This window comes from Cebus imitator, unplaced genomic scaffold (genome assembly GCF_001604975.1).
Source record: "Cebus imitator isolate Cc_AM_T3 unplaced genomic scaffold, Cebus_imitator-1.0 Scaffold79, whole genome shotgun sequence".
Taxonomy (NCBI): domain Eukaryota; kingdom Metazoa; phylum Chordata; class Mammalia; order Primates; family Cebidae; genus Cebus; species Cebus imitator.
Window position 1 is genome coordinate 1,241,737 of NW_016107394.1, and position 21,189 is coordinate 1,262,925.

At 40.4% G+C, this 21,189-nt stretch overlaps 1 pseudogene; it reads left to right on the forward strand.

Annotated features, from left to right (window-relative positions):
- The first annotated feature begins 10,414 nt into the window (after positions 1-10,414).
- Positions 10,415-20,905, forward strand: LOC108307418 (annotated as a pseudogene).
- Positions 20,906-21,189: the final 284 nt, after the last annotated feature.

A 21,189-nucleotide genomic window follows, 5' to 3' on the forward strand; every position in this document is an offset into this window, starting at 1 on the left:
AAAAAAAAAAAAAAAAAAGAAAGAAAAGAATAGGAAAAAAAAAAGGAAGCAAGTTTTGTTATTGGGAAATCAAAACTTAAGTGGGGAAGAGGACAGGGGTATAACCGTATAAAGGCGATAATAAAACTTAGGCAACGTCCAGGAAGATTGTAACCCCTTAGTACTTGAACAATGAGGAACTGGGAGAGGAACTTGTGTGCTACAAGATAAATTACTTGCTGTAGCTGTCCCGGGTGTGCTTGTCTACCAGACACCCAATCTTGCAGACCACCATTAAAAGTCTCACTTCTGCTGTTCTTCATGTCTTTGAGTCCATCCTTTGGGTTTGGACGAGTGAATGTGTGTTTCTCACAAACCTGGGGGCCCATCTGGGATCTCTGTGCCTGTATGGAGTGGGTCCCCAGCTGAGAGGAGAGATGTGTCCCACTCAATTTAGGTAGCCCACTATATCCTGGCATCCTGGCTCCCGGCAGAAGCCATAGACAAACCCAAGACTGTTATTCAGGAGGCAGTGGAGGTGCCACACAGGGAAAAAAAGCAGGCACTGTGGCAACCAGGCAAACTTGTGCATGAGCCAAGGTAGGAAAATTGGACTATAAGCACTGCCTTAGTGGATGGGCATTTTCAGAGGGCAAGTGTGTGACTGAGACATATTCTAGATATGAAGTGAGTACAGAGTCTCAATTTGTGATTACATTCTTCCACTAGGGAAATGGCCAAAGACAGATGAAGCGATTCTCAGGGTATGCAAGAAACCTTGAGTAGCAGGGAGTTGAGTACACAGGGAAAAGCTCAGACACAGAAACTGCCTGAAAATGGGAAATAGAAATTCTAGGCCTAGGGGACAAAGGAAAGAGGGAGCCAAAGGGACTCCCTCTGACATTGCCCCAGATAATCCTTTGGAGAGAATGTTGCAGGTTTGGAGGGACAACTCTTGAGCCAGAGACAAGGAAAAGCAAAAGATGATAAAGTATTGCTGTTTTAACTGGCCCAAAAACTCCATTTGTAATCCTTCAGTGTTTTGGCCTAAGTTTGGCTCAGAGGAGGATTGTGTGTGCCAAGCTTTAATTCTCTATGTGAATGATAAATCCTAACCTCACAAGAAAAGATAGGTTACACTCTCTACTGGATCAATGAATTAGCTCCCATGATCTCCCTCAAAGAAGAAGAAAAATAGCCTAGTAAATAGCCCTTGCCAGTGAAAAGCCCTGGGACCCCCACATGTTTGCCTCCTCCATACATCTCACAAAATAGGGGACAGGAAGATCAAGGGACAGCAAGAGGGTTACAGGAAGACCTGGAGACCATGGGGGAGCCAAACCAACTTCTCCTTTGAATTCTTATCCAAATTCAATAAAAGAGTTAGAACAGTGTCAGAGGGATATTGAGAACTTCCCTGTCCCTTCCCCACAGCAGGCATCTAGTATGTTCCCTCTTCGGGAAGTTCCCATGGGACAGGGAGAGATTGGCTTTGTAAATGCTCCTCTTACAAGTACTGAAGTTAGGACTTTCAAGAAACCACTCTTAGAAAATCTCCTTGGTTTAGCAGACCAGCTGGAACAATTCCTAGGACCCAGATTTTATCCCTGGGCTGAAATAATGTCTATCATGAATATCCTATTCACAGGAGAAGAAAGGGGAATGATCAGGAGGACAGCCATGACCATCTGAGAGAGGCAACACCCTTTCAGACAAGGAGCCTTGCCAGCCAAACATTTCCAAATGTCAATCCCAAATGGGATAATAATGATCCCAGGGACTGGGCCCAAGTGCAGGACCTCAGGGAACTAATAATTAAAGGGATCAAAGAGTTCACTCCTAGGACACAAAATGTCTCAAAGGCATTCAAGACTCAACAAAAAGAGAAAACACCCTCTGCCTTCCTGCCGAGGCTTAGAGGTCAGATGAGAAAATACTCCAGATTAGATCTGGAAGACCCAGTAGGGCAGAACTTTTGAAGGTTAACTTTGTAACTAAGAGCTGGACTGACACTGCAAAAAAAAATTACAAAAGATTGATGGATGGAATGAGAAACCAATTGAGGAATTACTAAGGGAAGCTCAGAAGGTCTTTGTAAGGAAAGAGGAAGAGAAGCAGAAACAAAAAATGAAAATCATGGTTTTTACTGTGGAAGAGGTAGTAAGAAAGTGGTTAGAACAAAATCTGCCTTGAAAGAGACAAGGGAATGATAGATTTCAACACAGAGAAAGAAGGGAAAAGCTCCTAAAACTGTAAGTGGATGTTACAAGCGTGAAAAGCCAGGACATTTTAAGAGAGAAGTCCTGAATGGAAAAAAGAAGAAAAGGAGATCCCCCTCATGACAGTTGATGAAGACTAGTGGGGTCAGCAGTTCCTTCTGAGTAGGTCTCACCAGGAACCCTTGATAAATTCAAAGGTGGGACCCAAGGGAGAAGCAGTGACATTTTTGGTTGATACTGGGGTGGTTCACTCCTCCCTAATTCAACAACCAAGGGGTACAGAACACTCTAAGGAAAAGTTGACAGTATCAGGGGTAAAAGGGGAGGAATTTCGAGTTCTGATATTCAAGAAAATGTTAATTAGATTAGGACTGGAAAATGTTAATCGGATTAGGACCAGAATGAATTGAGGGGTCACTCTTATAAGCCTATGGGAGAACTCCCAACTTGTACTCACATCCTAAATGTCACTGGTGAGTCAGGCAATGGCATTTACTTAGCTCTCCATATATCCCAGGCTGATGCCTGGTGGTATGGTGGGAAAAGGAACCTCTGTAACTTGTTACCATCCAATTGGATTGAGACTTGTGCTTTATTCTAATTGGCCATTCCCTTCAACTGGTATTCTATAAGATATCTGGAAATACATATGGCCGCCAAAACAGGAAATTTAACAAATTATTTTGATCCCAATATATATGTTGACTTGATAGGCGTCCCTAGGGGAGTGCCTAATGAATTTAAGGCTCGAAACCAAATAGCTGCTGGGTTTCAGTCAGCACTCTTCTGGTGGTCAACCAGATTTAGTATGCACCTAAAGTAAAATAAATGAATTTTTAAAAAAAGAATGTGAATTGGATTAACTACATCTATTATAATCAACAGAGATTCATCAGTTATACTCAGGATGCCCTCAAAGCGTTGGTTAGCCAGTTAGATGCCATGAGCCGAATGGCCTGGGAAAACAGGCTTGCACTAGATGTAATACTAGATGAAAAAGGGGGCATATGTGTTATGCTGGGTGGGAAATGTGGTACTTTCATTCTCAACAATACTGCTCCAGATGGGACCATCACAAAAGGACTGACAACTCTAGCTAACAAGCTGGCAGAAAATGCTGGAATTGATGACCCATTTATGGGTTGGCTAGAAGGTTGGCTTGGAAAATGGAAAGGCATGGTAGCTTCAATCCTTACATCTCTCCTAATTATGGAGGAGTCTTAACATCAATGGGATATTGTATTATCCCTTGTGTGAGGGGACTAGCACAGAAATTAAAACAGCTATTAATAAACAAATGCCCATGACTTATCAGCAAAATAACCTGCAACTATTAGAAACCAAATTAAACTCACTCTCCTATGAGGAAGACAGTAAACAACTTCTAGAGTGATTCAAGGACCAAAAGGGTTTAGATGAAAATGAGACCAAAGGAAGTAAATAGAAAACAGGTGGCAATTTGTGAGAAAACATTTTTTTTTTCTTTGAGACGGAGTTTCACTCATGTTACCCAGGCTGGAGTGCAATGGCGCGATCTCGGCTCACCGCAACCTCCGCCTCCTGGGTTCAGGCAATTCTCCTGCCTCAGCCTCCTGAGTAGCTGGGATTACAGGCATGCGCCACCATGCCCAGCTAATTTTTTGTATTTTTAGTAGAGACGGGGTTTCACCATGTTGACCAGGATGGTCTCGATCTCTTGACCTCGTGATCCACCCGCCTCGGCCTCCCAAAGTGCTGGGATTACAGTCTTGAGCCACCGCACCCGGCCCAAGAAAACATTTTAAATGGTCCATTTTCAAGGCATGATAAATCTAAGTACTGGGCAACCAGCTGCAGTTGTAAAAAAACCACATGGCTCATGCACCTAGAAAGTCATGATAAATGAAAAGAATGTAGAGGAGGGGTCAGCCCACAAAAGGGAAGAAAATTTCATTATTGGGAAATCGAAACTTAAGTGGGGAAGGGGACTGGGGGATAACTTTTCAAGGGGGATAATGAAACTTAGGCAATCTTCGGGAAGACTGTAACCCCATAGTACTTGACTGTTGAGGAACTGGGGGAAGGACTTGCGTGCTAGGAGATAAATTACCTGCTGTAACTGTCCCAGGTGTGCCTGCCTACAAGACACCCAACCTTGCAAGACCACCATTAAAAGTCTCGCTTCTACTGTTCTTCATGTCTCCAAGTCCATTCTTTGGGTTTGGACGGGTGAATGTGTATTTCTCACAGGGGTATCAATAGTCTCCAAACAACTTTTACCAGTCATGGTCAAGTTGGGAAAACAAGCTATACTAAGTATTTTAACAGAAAATATAATGTTAATTTTAAAATTATCTTACTGTAGTTAAAGGAAATTGGTTAAATAGGAGGTGGAAACTTGGAAAAGCAAAAAGGAAACCTCAAGATAACACAGAGGTAGCAAGAATCTGCTACCACCCTGAGGGATCAGCAAACAAACTAAAGAGTTGAGAATATCAGAGAACCTAGAAGCTTGGAGAAGAGGCTCTCCAGAGCTGAAACTCAGCTCTCGGAGCAGAATGTGTTGCCAGTATGTTGCTGGAAATTCAGGAGCTCAGAAGAAGAGCACTGTAGAATTGGGAAGCAGATCTCTGAGTAATAGTTAGCTCAGGGGGGTGTGATTAGGCTGGTGTTATACCCTAAGAGCTTATAGCAGAAGCCCCAAAAAGCTGAGATGCATACCTCTCATTGAGGTAGAGCTTGCCCAGAGGTGCTGGTACTTCCAAGCAGATACAATCAGTTTATTCTGGGAGAGTCCAGAGAAGCTATAAATTGGAACCAATTGCTGTTGCCAGGGGGAGGTTTGTTATTGAGGTGATATTGGTAAGAACAATAAGCAAATAGAATGGAGAAGTCCCTTCTGGCTTCCTCTTACTTTCCAGTAACCTTGTAAGGTTTATTATTGGGATAACCACCTAGCTAACTACCCCAAAACTGTGAACAATAAATGCTTATAATAAAGGTACGTCGCTGAATTTCTGTGGCTATTTGTTATGTAGCAATTTTGTGAAAAGAGATACTTAATAAAAATGACTAAATAATGCTTTATATATAGTATGTCTATAGTAAATAGTATATGCATGTCTATAGTCTTCTTCCCTTATCATGTTATATTAATATATATTAAATAAGTGTCTTTTTAATGCTCAACTATGAGTTCTACAAGAGTAAAAATTGTATTTTAAATGTAGCAGAGTAACATGGTGAAATAGCAAGTCCAAGCCCTCCTTGCCCAACACAAACACAGATTAAACAATGGTATAAGTAACAAAATACCCTTCTGAGAAGTCCAGGATCCAGTTAAGAAACTGTAGTATAAACCTACACAAAGAAGAACGCAAAACTGAGATCAGTCACACTGAAACAGGTAAGAAGAGTGATTTCATTTTACCTGCTTCAGCCACTTCCCCAAGCCAGCACAACTCAGCACCAAGAAAGGCCACTACTCTTCCCCAGAGGGAGGGTCAGGGTGGAGTTGGGGGCAGGGCAAACTCCAATATCCCTGGTCTCTCAGTTACTCTCCAAGGAGCCAGCCTCTGTCTTGCCCCACATAGAGTACCGAAAGTATTGGCATAGCTCAGATACCTAGGTTAGATATGAAGACAGGCACCGTCTGGGAGCCAGTAACAGTCTGAAAGGCTTGCAGAAGGTACAGAACTGAGTTCTCTACTTCAAGAGGGAGAAAGAGAATAGTGGAGAATAGCTCCAACATTTTTGCTTTTTCAGTGTACTCCTCAAGGGTCTAGTTTCTGCCCTGCCTCACACAGCGCACTGTAGAAACTGGCATGGTCTGGATGCCTGGCGCAGCTGTGGCCAATATGTCTCTGTCAGGTTAGGAGAAGGCATAGAATTGAAGCTGCTCTTCAGGAGGGAGAGAGGAGTGCGACATAGTTCCAACATCCCCAGTCTTACAGTATGCAGCCAAAGGGCCCATTTATATCTCGCCTCACACAGAGTGCTGACAGAACTGACATAGTTAAACACCAGAAAGAGCAAGAGATTATAAACTCCTGAAAGAAAAAATGACCAAATGCCTGGGACAGCTGGGAACAAAGGTTGAGAATCTCTAGCTGGGCTGACTGGTGATGGTCTTTGCCAATAAAAGCCAGTTTGTAAAGATTAGGAGAGGGGCTGTTCCTCAAATACTCAGATAACAGTGCAAAGCTACAAGAAACATAAAAAAATCAAGAAAACATGACACAATCAGAACAAAATTAATCTACAGTAATCAACCCTAAAGGAAGGTGATCTATTCATTGCCTGACAAATAATTCAAAATAATTTTCTTAAAGAAGCTCAGTGAGTTACAAAAGAACACAAACAACTAATCTAAATTAGGAAAATGATACATGAACAAAACTAGAATAAAGAGACAGAAATTCTGGAGTTGATAAACACAATTAATGAACTTAGAAAATTGACTAGAGGGATTCTACAGCAGATTTGATCAAGCAGAAGAAAAAATCAGCAAAGACAAGTCATTTCAAATTATCCAATAAGAGAAGCAAAAAGAAAAACAATAATTAAAGAGTGAAAAAAGCCCTAAGGGAATTATGAGACACATCAAATAAACCAACATATGCATTATGGCTGTTCAAGAAGGAAAACAGGTAGAAAAGGAGGCAGAAAACTCATTTAAAGAAATAATGGCTGAAAACTTCCCAACTCTGGGAAGAAAATGGACATCCAGGTTTATGAGGCTTAAGGAATCTCAAATAGGATAAACCTTAAGAAGTCTAAACAGAAACATATTATATTCAAATTGTCAAACCAAAGACAAATAAAGAATTTTAAAAGCATCACAGGAAAAGAGATTCATCACATACAATGGAGCCCTATAAGACCATATAGCAGAAACCTTGCAGGCCAGAAGGGAGTGGGATAATATTTACAGAGCTGAAAGAAAAAGCCTGCATACCAAGAATACTTTATCCAGCAAAATTGTCCTTTAGAAATGAAGGAGAAATAAAGACTTTCCCAGATAAACAAAAGCTCAGAGGGTTCATCAACACTAGACCTACTTTACAAAAAAAAATGTTAATGGGAGTTCTTCAAATTGAAACAAAAGGAAACTAAACAGCAACATGAAAGCATATGAAAGTATAACACTCACCGGCAAGGGTGAATATATAGACAAACACAGAATATTATAATAACATAATGATAGTATATAAAACACTTTTAGTTCTGGTATAAAAGTTAAAAGACACTGGACATAGTGGCTCATGCATGTAATCCCAGCACTTTGGGAGGCTGTGGTGGGCAGATCACCTGAGGTTAGGAGTTCAAGATCAGCCTGGCCAACATGGCAAAATCCTGTCTGTACTAAAAATACAAAAAATTAGCCAGGTGTGGTGGCATGTGCCTATAATCGCAGTTTCTCAGGAGGCTGAGGCAGGAGAATCACTTGAACCTGAGAGGCAGAGGTTGCAGTGAGTTGAGATCATGCCATTGCACTCCAGCATGGGCAACAAGAGTGAAATTCTGTCTCAAAAAAAAAAAGAAAAAAGAAAAAAGTTAATAGAAAAAAGTATTAAAAATAACTATAAATACAAAAATGTGTTAAAGGTACACAATACATACAACAAAGCCACAGCTCATATGAAGAAAAAAATATATATACACAATACAAAAATATGTAAAATGTGATGTCAATAACTTAAAGGGTAGAGAGGTAGAAGTATAGTTTTTGTATGTGATTGAAATTAAGTTGTTATCAGCTTAAAATAAATTTATAAGATGTTTTATGTAAATCTCATGGTAACTACAAAGACAATACCTATAGCAGACATGCAAAAGAAAAGGAGAAAATAATCAGACCATCATTACAAAAAAGTCAAAAATCACAAAGGAACACAAGAGAGGAAAAAAGGAACAAAAGAACTACAAAACAGAAAACAATTAACAAAGTAGCAATATTAAGTTCTTGCCTGTCAATAGTTACTTTAAATGTAAAAAGATTAAACTCTCCAAACAAAAGATATGCAGTGTCATATGAATTTTAAAAACAGTATCCAAATATATGCTGTCTATAAGAGATTCACTTTAGAATAAAAAATGTCACATAGACTGAAAGGGAAGGAATAGGGAAAGATATTTCCATGCTAATAGTAATTTTTTTTAAAGTAAGAATGGCTACATGGACAACAGAAAAAATAGACTCTAAGTGAAAAACTGTCACTAGATAAAAGAAGGTTATTATACAATGATAAAAGGGACAATTTAGAAGAATATATAACAATTACAAATACGTATGCAGTTATCAGAGCACCTAAATAAAGCAAACTCTGATGGATATGAAGGAAGAAATACATAAAAATACAACAATAGTAGGAGACTTCAATAGCATACTTCAAACAATGGATAAAACATCAATAAGAAAATCAATAAGAAACAGTGAACTTAAATACACTGCAGGCTACATAGACCTAACAGACATATACAGAACATTCCACCCAACAGCAACAGAATATGCATTCTTCTCAAATATATATGAAACATTCTCCAGGATAGATCACATGTTAGGTCACAAAACAAGTCTCAACAAATTTAAGAAGATTTAAATTATATGAAGTACATTTTCCAACCACAATGGAAAAAAATTAGAAATCAATGAAAGAAGGAAAACTGGAAAATTCACAAATATGTGGAAATTAAACAACACACTCTGAAACAACCATTGGGCCAAATGAAAACAGACAATATCTTAAGACAAATAAAAATGAAAACACAGTATACCAAAACTTATGGAATGCAACAATTGCAATACTAAGCTGGAAGTATATAGTGATAAATCTCTCTCTCTCTCTCTCTCTCTCTCTCTCTCTCTCTCTCTCTCTCACACACACACACACACACAATATATATATATATATATATATATATATATATATATATATATATATATATATATGTGTGACAGAGTGAGATCAGACAAAGACACTACAAAAAAAGAAAATACAGGCCAATTTCCCTGATCAACATAGATGCAAAAATCCTCAACAAATTACTAGCAAACCAAATTCAGCAGCTCATTAAAAGGATTATACACTATGCCAAGCAGAATTTACCCATAGAATGCAAGGATGATTCAACATATGCAAATTAACCAATATGGTATACCACACCAAAAGATTGAAGGATAAAGATCATATGCTTATCTTAACAGATGCAAAAAATAAAGGCATTTAACAAAACTCAGCATCTTTCATGATGAAAAAAAAACCCTCTTAACAAAACAAATGTAGAAGGAATTTATCTCAACACAATAAAGGCCATATACAAAAAGGTCACAGTTAACATCATACTTAATGGTGAAAAACCAAAACTTTTTTTAAGATCTAGGCAAGGCAAGGATGCCCACTCTCACGACTTCTATTCAACATAGTAATGGAAGTCCTAGTCAGCTATTTTAGACAAGGAGAAGACATAAAGGACATCCAAATCAGAAGGGGACCAGGTGCAGTGGCTCATGCCTGTAACCCCAGCACTGTGAGAGTCTGAGGCAGGAGGATCACTTGAGTCTGAGTTTGAGAACAGCTGGAGCAACATAGGAAGACTTTATCTTTACAAAAAATTTTAAAATTAGGTGGACGTGATGGCACACCCCTGTAGTCCCAGCTACTTGGGAAGCTCTGAAGTGAGAGGACTGCTTGAGCCCAGGAGGTCAAGGCTGCAATTAGCCATGATCATACCACTGCACTCCAGCCTGGGCAACAGAGCAAGATCCGGTCTCAAAATATAACAAAAAATAAATCAGAAGGTCATATGGGTTGGCTGTGTACCCACCCAAATCTCATCTTGAATTGTAACTCACACAATTCCCACATATCATGGGAGGAACCTGATGGGAGTTAATCGAATCATAGGAGTGGGTCTTTCTCATGCTGTTTTCATGATAGTGAATAAGTCTCATGAGATCTGATGGTTTTAAAAATGGAATTTCCCTGCACGAGCTCTCTCCTCTTGTTTGTCACAATGTGAGATGTGCCTTTCACCTTCCACCATGATTTTGACCTTCAAATTGCAAGATCCCCTTCCCCTCAGCTTAGCCCCAGTTCATTCCAGTCAATGATATTCAGATTATGCCTGTTGGTGCCCCAGGATGGAACCTGTTCTGAAACCTCACTTGCTCTTTCTGAGCCTCTAATGGCTCATCTATAAAACAGGGGAAATCCCTTAGTGGAAGCGATTGCGCTATGAAAAATATCAAGAGCCATAGAGATAAAAATGTTGGTACAGGCCCTGGCACGGTGGCTCACACCTGTAATCCCAGCACTTTGGGAGGCTGAGGTGGGTGAATCACTTCAGGTCAGGAGTTCAAGACCAGCTTGGCTGACATGATGAAACCCCCTACTAAAAATACAAAAATTAGCTGGGTATTGTGGTAGGCACCTGTAATCCCAGCTACTCAGGAGGTTGAGGCAGGAGAATTGCTTGAATCCAAGAGATGGAAGTTGCAGTGAGCTGAGACCGAGATCGCACCACTGCACGCCAGCCTGGGCAACAGAGTGAGACTCTGTCAAGGAAAAAAAAATTGGTTTGGACACTGTCACCTCCACCCAGCCTTCTCCCTGGGGTCCTCTCTGAGGGAAAGATGGGTTCTTCTGGGTTTCTCCTTGTTTCTTCCTTTTGGGAATCTCCTCAGGCTCCTCCCCTGGAGCCACAGGTCTAATTTTCCATCCCTCATAGATCAGCTGTATAGTACCTCGGAGTTGAGGACTGACCTCCAGCCTTAGCTCTTCAGAGGCAAAACCAAAGCCACAGAAGGCTGCAACCCAATTGGAGACTACTACTGGCTGCCATGGTGAGGCAACAAGAAATTTATGGGGGATTTGGAGGGAGATAAACCTATGATTGGAGCTGAACTCCACCTTTTACCATTGACAAATCTAAGTCATATCCCAGCCCTATCATTTAAAGGTATACCTATGATACTTTAAGAACATTAGTTACCTCTCTAAATCTGTGTCTTCAGCTACAAGCTCGGTTAATAAATAGTATTATACATTCAGCCCTCCATATCCATGGGTCTGGCATCTGTAGATTCAACCAACTGCAGATCAAAAATAGTCAAAAAAGAAATTTAGAAATTAAGCACAAGAATAAAAATAATATAAAATTTAAAATACACTATAACTATTTATATAGCATGTACATTGTATTAGGCTTCACAAGTAATCTAGAGATAGTATAAAGTATACAGGAGAATGTGCATAGATTACATGTAAACTCTATGTAATTTTTAAACTTGTTTTAGTGACACAGATAATTGTACATATTTATGGGGTACATGGCAATGTTTTGACACACACAATGTATAGTGATTAGGTCATAGTAATTAGAATATCCATCATCTCAAACACATCATTTCTTTGTCCTGAGAACATTTACTAACCTAGGTACTTGAAACTATATATTATTGTTAACTATAGTCATCCTACAGTGTATATATAGAACACTAGAACTTAATCCTTCTATCTAGCTGTCATGCTGTATCCTTTAATAAATCTCTTCCTATCCTTCATTTCCCCCTACCTTCCCCAGTCTCAAGTCCTCTGTGCTGCTTTTTACTTCTACAAGACCAACTTTTTCTTAGCTCATGCATACGAGTGAGAACATGCAGTATTTAACTTTCTGTTCCTCGTTTATTTCACTTAACATAATGTCCTCCACTTCCACTCATATTGCTGTGAATGACAAGACTGCATTCCTTTTTATGGCTGAATAGTATTCCGTTGTGTATATGTGCCATTTTCTTTATCCATTCATCTGTTGTTGGATACTAGGTTGATTCCATGTTTTGGCTATTGTGAATAGTGGTGCAATAAACATGATAAAATAGATGTCTCTTCTATATATTGATTTCCTTTCCTTTAGATAAGCACTCAGTAGTGGATTACTTGATCCATACAGTAGTTCTATTTGTAGCTTTTTGGGTTTGTTTTTGGCTTATTGTTAGAGACAGGCTCTCACTCTGTCACCCAAGATGGAGAGCAGTGGCATGATCATAGCTCACTACAGCCTCAACCTCCTGGGTGCAAGCAATCTTCCCACCTCAGCCTCCAAAAGTGCCTGGTGCACACCACCAGGTCCAGATAGTTTTTTTCTTACGTTTTGTAGAGAAGTGGTCTTGCTATGTTGCCCAGGCTGGTCTCGAACTCCTGGATTCAAGTGATCCTCCCATCTCAGCCTCCCAAAGTGCGTGGGATTGCAGGTGTAAACAACTGCAACCAGCTACATTTGTATTTTTTTTAGGAACTTCCATACTGTTCTCCATGGTGGCTTATTAATAGTTTACAGTATTATTAATAGTTTATAGTCCCAACAACAGTGTATACGAGTTCCCATTTCTTTGCATCACCTCCAGCATTTGTTTTGTCTCTTTGATAATAGCCATCCTAACTGGGTTGAGATCCTACCTCACTGTGGTTTTGATTGGTATTTCCCTAATGATTAGGGATGCTGAGCATTTTTTCATATATTTATTGCCCTTTTATATCTTTTTTTGAAAAATTTCTGTTCAGATCATTTGCTCATTTTTAATCAATTGTTTGGAGTTTTTTGATGTTGAGATATTTGAGTTCCTTGTATATTCTGAATATTAATCCTCTGTCAGATAAATATTTACTAAATATTTTCTCCCATTCTGTATGTTGTCTTTTCACTCTGTTGATTATTTCCTTTGCTGTGCAGAAGCTTTTTAGCTTGACATAATCCCATTCGCTTATTTTTGCTTTTGTTGCCTGTGCTTTTGAGGTCTTATTCATAAAGTCTTTTGCAAGACCAATATCTAAATCATTTCTGCTATCTATATTTTCTCTAGTAGTGTTATAGTTTGGGGTCCTACATTTAAGTCTTTAATCCATCTTGACTTGATTTTTGTATAGGATGAGAGGTAGGGCATCTAATTTCATTCTTCTGCATATCGATATCCAGTTTTCCCAGCACCATTTTAAATAAGGGACTTGAGCATCTGCAGATTTTGGTATCCACAGCAGGTCCTGGAACTAATCTCCCACAGATACTAAGGGACAACTAAAGTTGTCTCTTAGGGTTTCTGTGAGAATAGAAGAGATACCACATGGAAAACACTTGGAGCCATGTCCAGCGTGTAGCAAGTACTCAATAAATGCTAACTCTTCATATTGCAGCTGAGATTAAGAACACTTGAAGTGACTAGGAACAATGGCTCAGACCTGGGAGGCTGAGGCAGGAGGGTTGCTTGAGCCCAGGAGTTCAAAAACAGCCTGGTCAAAACAGCAAGGTCCTATCTCTAAAAAAAAATAAAATAAAAATAAAAAAAATGCTTGAAGTGCTTGAAGCCAGTTGAATGCTGCCTTGTTTGTGGAGTATGAGGAATGTAGAAGGAAGAGTCCTGGCCAAAGCTTTGAAATTACTGCTGTAACAGCCCAATTAAATGTTTAGCCTCCTACTGTCTTCTTCCTGTTTCCCATGCACCTACTCAACAAGCAATGCTTAAGCCTTTCCTGTGCCTTTATGGTGACTCTGTGCTTGGAGCTCCAGTGAGCACACCAGAAGCACGCTATTATCCCTGCCCTCCTGGAATTACATTCTGAAAGGAAAGCAAACTCATCACCCATGACACTGAGGACAAGGTCAGACAGGAGGCACCACAGTCAATCTACAGGGACTTAGGAAGGGAGCAGTTCCTGCAGTCTGTTTCTTGTGATCCAGGAAGACCAGAATTCTTCCTCAGCAACTTCCCTCTGTCCTTGCCACAGTGTGTCCCAAGCACACAAGTGATGCCATCATTCCCGGCTGTTTCTTCTCTCCCTGTTAAGCCACACTTGGGCTTTCCCAGCTCCTTGGATTAAAGATTCTTCAAATGCTTTATCTTTAACCTTTCCTGTTTTGTCTCTGGCTATCATTCTTTCTCCCTCATGTATACTACACCTAATTCTCCTCCTAATCTTTTATTCAGCAAATATCTGGAACATCACAAATAAACAAGTATCTTGTAAGTTTACATTTCACCCACATAAGGCCAAGAGCTCCCTAAGGACAAGAATTGTCTTGTTCAACTGTGTGGCTCCCACAGCACCTGGCTTAGTACTTATCTATGCCCCAAAGGAATACATACATGAAGAAGTGGGCTTTCATCACAAACTTCTCAGGGCCTATGACAGAAACTGGCTTTTTAAAATTGACCATTTTGTTCTAACAGTCTCTGATCTGCACTCCTGGTGCCAGCCCATGTCCAATGCTAGTGGGTGAGGATGCAAATACAAGCACCTTCTGTGGGGGTTCACTCAGGATGGTAGGATAAATTGTAAAATTATAGAATATAGTCACAAACCTTCTTGGAAGACTGAGACATATGCATAGCTTCAGTAGAAGTTTCAACTGAAGACAGCCTAATCCCCTTTAGCTTTAGTTCATAAATAAAATAAAATACAATAAGTAGGGAATGTGGGGGAGTTTATCTGAATAACTTTTTTACTCATGTGATCCTAAAACTAACCTTTAGTCTTTCATGAGCCGGATGGCTCTCTCAGGGGGAGGGCAACCAGATTTATCAAAAACAAATGGTGTTTGCTTTAGGCCTCAAAACCTGGCCTTTAATCATTATCCATAAGTGTGTTGACTCAGAGCCTCTGTTATTAAATCTATACTGAATAAATTCCTAGAATACCAGCTGGTTGGGGTGGTGGCTGCAACCTCTCTCAGGAGTGTCTGTGAGTGGCCATGGATACCCCTAGTCGACTCTTTCACTGGAGATCTGTGTTTAAGTGAATTTGTTCATCTGTCACTGGGTCAGCGTCTGCAGGTCAGACCCCAACAGCTGGTGCCCCATGTGAGGAGGCTGCAACTGACAGCTGGTCCCACATGTGAGGAGAGCTGTAACAGATTGAAGATCATGATGGAACCCCTGAAAACGAAGATGAAAAGGACTGCACAGTAAGTCATTGGTACCTGCTTGATTACCAAGTTTGGGGGGGATTGTTCAGGCTAGGGTTTCATCATGGGACAACAGTTATCAGTTCAACAGAAACAGTATATAAAAGTATTGAAACAGCTCCTTTAAGCTAGCAAAGCCTCGGTTTCACAGGCTCAATTAAGGGATCTAATGCAATCTATTTTTTCCCAAAGCCCATGGTTCTTGGCAGACAGTATGCTAGACATAAAGCTCTGGGAACAAGTAGGGAGAAATCTTAAACAGCATCGTGCACAAGGGCAACGAGTCCCAGTAACATCATCACTGGGTCAAAACAACAAAGAGGTTTTGTTGAAAAAACAAATGGAGGTTTTGCCTGAGGCCATTCCTCCACCAGGTAAAAGGACAAGAGACATGCTTCAGCTATGGAGCACTGTCTTAGGCAAGTGGCATTAGAAGGGGAGCTCTTGGCCCACTTGGTAATGCAAGATCAACAAGGCAATCAGGTGTATGTTTATACAAAGATAAGAAAAAAGGCTTTAGAGGCTGAAACCATGCAGCCAAGTAGTGGTGGGTGAAAAGAAAATGTTTGGCAGCAGGGAAGCTTTTGACACTCCAGACACCCAGTGGTGGGAGGAGGGAGCAACACAAACAAAACATGGCACAAACAAAAGGCAGCGCCTAGGCGAGTGCAACATAGCCACTGCCCAGGACCTCACCACTGTCCTCTGGCTCCATAGGCAGCCCATGGCAAAATTTCCTATGTTCCTTCTATGCAAGCAATGTCCCAAATTATAATTCTCTGCTAAGATTTTAGTAAAATTTAAGAATTTGTAAGACCTTTTTCTGATAATGGCCACTGTTGACGACACCCTGTCATGGCTCTCTCAAAATCTTATTTAAGTAAAACAGCAGCCTCTAAAGGGAGAGAAATTACAGAGAGCCCATGAATTAGTTAAGGAGCAATTAAAAGTCAGCCATATGGCTTTGCTCCCCAGTAGAAAGGAATTTCCCAATTGCATAAATTATTCATTTTATGGATGATATTTTACTAGGCAATCCCCATGGAGCCTGTACTTCTAAGGTTATATACCTCTGTCCAAAAGAATACACAGTTAAGAGGTTTAATCATAACACCTGAAAAAGTACAAATGTCCTCTCCTTGGAAATATATTGTAAGCATACTGACTTCCTGGTCAGTAAGACCTCAAAAGTTTAAATTAAATACTAGCAACTTACACACCTTAAATCATTCTCAAAAATTGCTAGGCAATATAAACTAGAGCCCTGTATGCTCTTTTTATTCAACTTCAGCAATTGCTAGATCGACGTACACATCACATTTTTTATTACTACACACATTCAAGCCCACAGCTCACTGCCCGGCCCATTGGCTTATGGCAAAGAACAAGCAGACCTACAAGTGATGACATCCCTGCTTGATGAAGCCACCCAATTGCATCAATTTTTCCACCAACATTGGAGAAATTTAACTAAACAATTTCAGCTTACCCAGAGACTGGTTAAACAAATTATCCTGCAATGCCCAGATTTCAAAGTCATAGGCACTTCCCCTCCTTCAACAGGAGTTAACCCCAGAGGACTAGAACCTAATCAGTCATGGCAAATAGATATTACACAGATTCCTGAATTCAGAAAATTAAGATATGTGCATGTATCCATTGATACCAACACTCATCTAATTAGTGCACATGCCATTCATGGAGAGTCTACTCAATATGCTATTAAACATCTTCTCTTAATTTTTGTGTTTGTGGGGCAACCCACAAAAATTAAAACTGATAATGGTCCAGCTTGTGCCAGCTCACAATTTCAACAATTTGTCACAGGTGGTACATTCAACATTCCACAGGCATCCCATATAACCCCCAAGGACAAGCCATAGTAGAATGTGCCTGCTTCACCCTTAAAAATATGCTCAGAAAACAAAAATGGGGAAGTATGAGTAAGGATCCTGCAACACTACTAGCACAAGCCTTATTTACCTTTAATTTCTTAAACTTGGATGATAGATTTCAATCAGCTATAGAAAAGCACTTTGTTAAAACCTCTCAAGACAGAAACAGAAAGATTAGAAAGAGAAATAGAGGAAAAGAATGAGTCACCACATCACATCTACTCTAAAATTGACCACATAATAGGAAATAAATCACTCCCCAGCAAATGCAAAAGAATGGAAATCATAGCATACAGTCTCTCAGACCACAGTGCAATCAAATTAGAATTCAGAATTAAGAAACTTAGAACCACACAAGTTGACGGAAATGGAACAACTGGCTCTTGAATGTTTACTGGATAAACAATGAAATGAAGGCAGAAATAAAGATGTTCTTTAAAACCAATGAAAACGAAGACACAACGTACCAGAATCTCTGGGACACATTTAAAGCAGTGTCTAGAGGAAAATTTATAGCAATAAATGCCACATGAGAAGCAAGGAAAGATCTAAAATCAACACCCTATCATCAAAATGGAAAGAGCTAGAGGAGCAAGATCAAAAAAACTCAAAAGCTAGCAGAAGACAAGAAATAACTAAGACAAGAGTAGAACTGAAGGAGATAGAGGAACATAAAACCCTTCAAAAAATCAATAAATCCAAGAGTTGGTTTTTTGAAAAGATCAACAAAATAGACCACTAGCCAGATTAATAAAAAAGAAAAGAGAGAAGAATCAAACAGATGCAATAAAAAATGGTAAAGGGGATATCACCACCAATTCCACAGAAATACAAACTACCATCAAAGATTACTACAAACAACTCACTGCACATAAACCAGTAAACCTGGAAGAAATGGATAAATTCCTGGACACTTGCACCCTTACAAGCCTAAACCAGGAAGAAGTCAAAAGCCCTGAATAGACCAGTAACAAGGGCTGAAGTTGAGGCAGCAATTAATAGCCTACCAACCAAAAAAAGCCCAGGTCCAGATGGGTTCACAGCTGAATTCTACCAGACATACAAGGGGGAGCTGGTACCACTCCTTCTGAAACTATTCCAATCAATACAAAAAAGAGAGAATCCTTCCCAAATCACTTTATCAGACCAACATCATCCTGATACCAAAACCCAGAAGAGACTCAACAAAAAAGAAAACTGCTGGCCAATATCCATGATGAACATAGATTCAAAAATCTTCAATAAAATACTGGCAAACCGATTGCAACAGCACATCAAAAAGTTTATCCATCATGATCAACTAGGCTTCATCCCGGGGATGCAAAACTGGTTCAACATACACAAGTCTATAAATGTAATCCACCACATAAACAGAACCAAAGACAAAAAACACATGAGTATTTCAATGGATGCAGAGAAGGCCTTCAACAAAATTCAACAGCGCTTTATGCTAAAAACTCTCAATAAACTAGGTATCGACGGAACTTATCTTAAAATAATAAAAGCTATTTATGACAAACCAACAGCCAATATCATACTGAATGGGCAAAAACTGGAAGCATTCCCTTTGAAATCTGGGACTACACAAGGATGCCCTCTCTTACCACTCCTATTCAATATAGTATTAGAAGTTCTAGCCAGAGCAATTAGGCAAGAAAAAGAAATAACAGGCATTCATTTTGGAAAGGAGGAAGTCAAATTGCCTCTATTTGTGGGCGACATGATTGTATATTTAGAAGACCCTATAATCTCAGCCCAAAATCTCCTTAAACTGTTAAGCAACTCCAGCAAAGTCTCAGGATACAAAATCAATATGCAGAAATCACAACCATTCCTATACACCAATAAATTCCATTTGACCCAGCAATCCCATTACTTGGTATATATCCAAAGTATTATAAATCATTCTGTTATAAAGACACATGCATACGTATGTTCATTGCGGCACTGTTTACAATAGCAAAGACCTGGAACCAACCCAAATGCCCATCGACAATAGACTGGACAAGGAAAATGTGGCACATATACACCATGAAATACTATGCAGCCATAAAAATGATGGGGTTGTATCCTTTGTAGGGACATGGATGAATCTGGAAACCATCATTCTCAGCAAACTGACACAAGAACAGAAAATCAAACACAGCATGTTCTCACTCATAGGTGGGTGTTGAACAATGAGAACACGTGGACACAGGGAGGGGAGCATCACACACTGTTGTGGGGGAATAGGGGAGGGACAGCAGGGAGTAGGGAGGTTGAGGAGGGATAATGTGGGGAGAAATGCCATATATAGGTGATAGGGGGACGGAGGCAGCAAACCACATTGCTTTTTAGGTACCTGTGCAATAATCCTGCATGTTCTGCCCATGTACCCCAGAACCTAAAGTGCAATGAAATATATATATATACTGTATATAAGAATTTTCAGCTGATAGAAGCCTAATCCCCTTTACCTTTAGTTGATCAAGAAAAGCAAATAATAAAAAGAAAAAGAAAAGCAAATTACTAGGAAATGTGGGGGAAGTTATCTGAATAACTTGTTTAGTCATGTGATTCTAAACTAACTTTTAACCTTTCACAAGCTAGATGGCTCTCTCAGGGGGAGGGTGACCACATTTATCACCCACAAATGGTGTCTGCTTGAAACCTGGCCTTTAATCATTATCCATAAGTGTGCTAACTCAGAACCTCTCTGATTAAATCTATACTGAATAAATGCCTAGAATACCAGCTAGTCGGGGTTGTGGCTGCTGCCTCTCTCAGGAATGTCTGTGAGTGGCCATGGACACCCCTAGTCTACTCTTTCACTGGAGATCTGTGTTTAAGTGAATTTGTTCATCTGTCACTGAGTCAGGGTCTGCAGGTCAGACCCCAAAAACCTTCAACATCTCCTACATCAAATTCTTCCTGTTGGGTTTCCCTGGACTTCAAGAGTGGTAGCCCTTCCTGGTCCTGCCTCTTGTCTTTCTCTATGTGACCATCATCTCTGCCAATGCCCTGGTCATCCACACGGTGGTTGCCCAGCAAAATCTGCATCAGGCTATGTATATGCTCATTGCTCTGCTCCTAGCTATCTGCATTTGTGCTGCCACAGCTGATGCCTAAAATGCGGGAGGGCTTTGTGCATTATGCTAACCTCATATCACTGCATGGCTGCCTGGCCCAGACATTCTTTATCTACTTCACCTTCCTCCTGGACTACAACCTCCTTCTCGCCATGGCCCTGGACCACTACATGGCCATCTGCCACCCACTCCACTATTCTGACCTGATGACCTGCCAGCTGCTGGGCCTGCTGGCCATTCTTGCCCTGACATGGAGCCTGGGAGTTGCAGTCCCCTTGCTTCTGCTAACTGCAAAAGCCCAATTCTGCCGGACAGCAGTGATTCAACACTTCACTTGTGAGTACATTGCACTGCTGAGCACAGCCTGTGGAGACCTGACCTTCAACATCTGGCTGGGGTTGGCTATGCATTTGGTCGCTGTAACCTTTGATCTGGCCCTGCTAGGAACCTCCTACACCTGCATCATCTATGGTGCCTTCTGGGTCTCTTCTTGGGAAGCCCAACCCAAGGCCTTACACACATGTGACTAGCACTTACTGGTCATCCTCACCATCTACCTCTTTGGTCTTTCCACTTCCATTATCTCCCAAGTAGCCAAGACTGGGTCCCAGGATGTCCAGAATCTACTTAGTGCCATATACTTGCTGCTTTCAGGAGCCTAGAATCCTGTCATTTATGGGGTAAGAACTAGGGAGATCCAGCAACATGTAGAAAAGATGCTCTGTGGAAAGGAAAAAGTCCAAAATACAGAGGAGAAGCCAAGAGGCTGCAGAACATGAGAGTGGAGAGGAAATTGCCAGGGTGAGAGGACTTTACTAACTTGGGAAGTTGGGGCTGTGACCTCTGAGAAGAGATAAGCAGGCAGTACTCAGGGACAGGCTGGAATTTCCTCAGCAGATTATGGGCTCAACAGCAGGCCCCCTATTAGTCAACTGCTGCTCGTTAAATTCTTAGAATGTTCTTTCTGTTTTTACCCCCAGTAATAAGTGTGTTTACCTATTTGTTCTTCTTAGTTTATTTTCTTGTCCTCTTTCTCCCAACTCCTGAGAAAGTCCCAACTAATATCTGGATGTATGAAACTTAACTAAG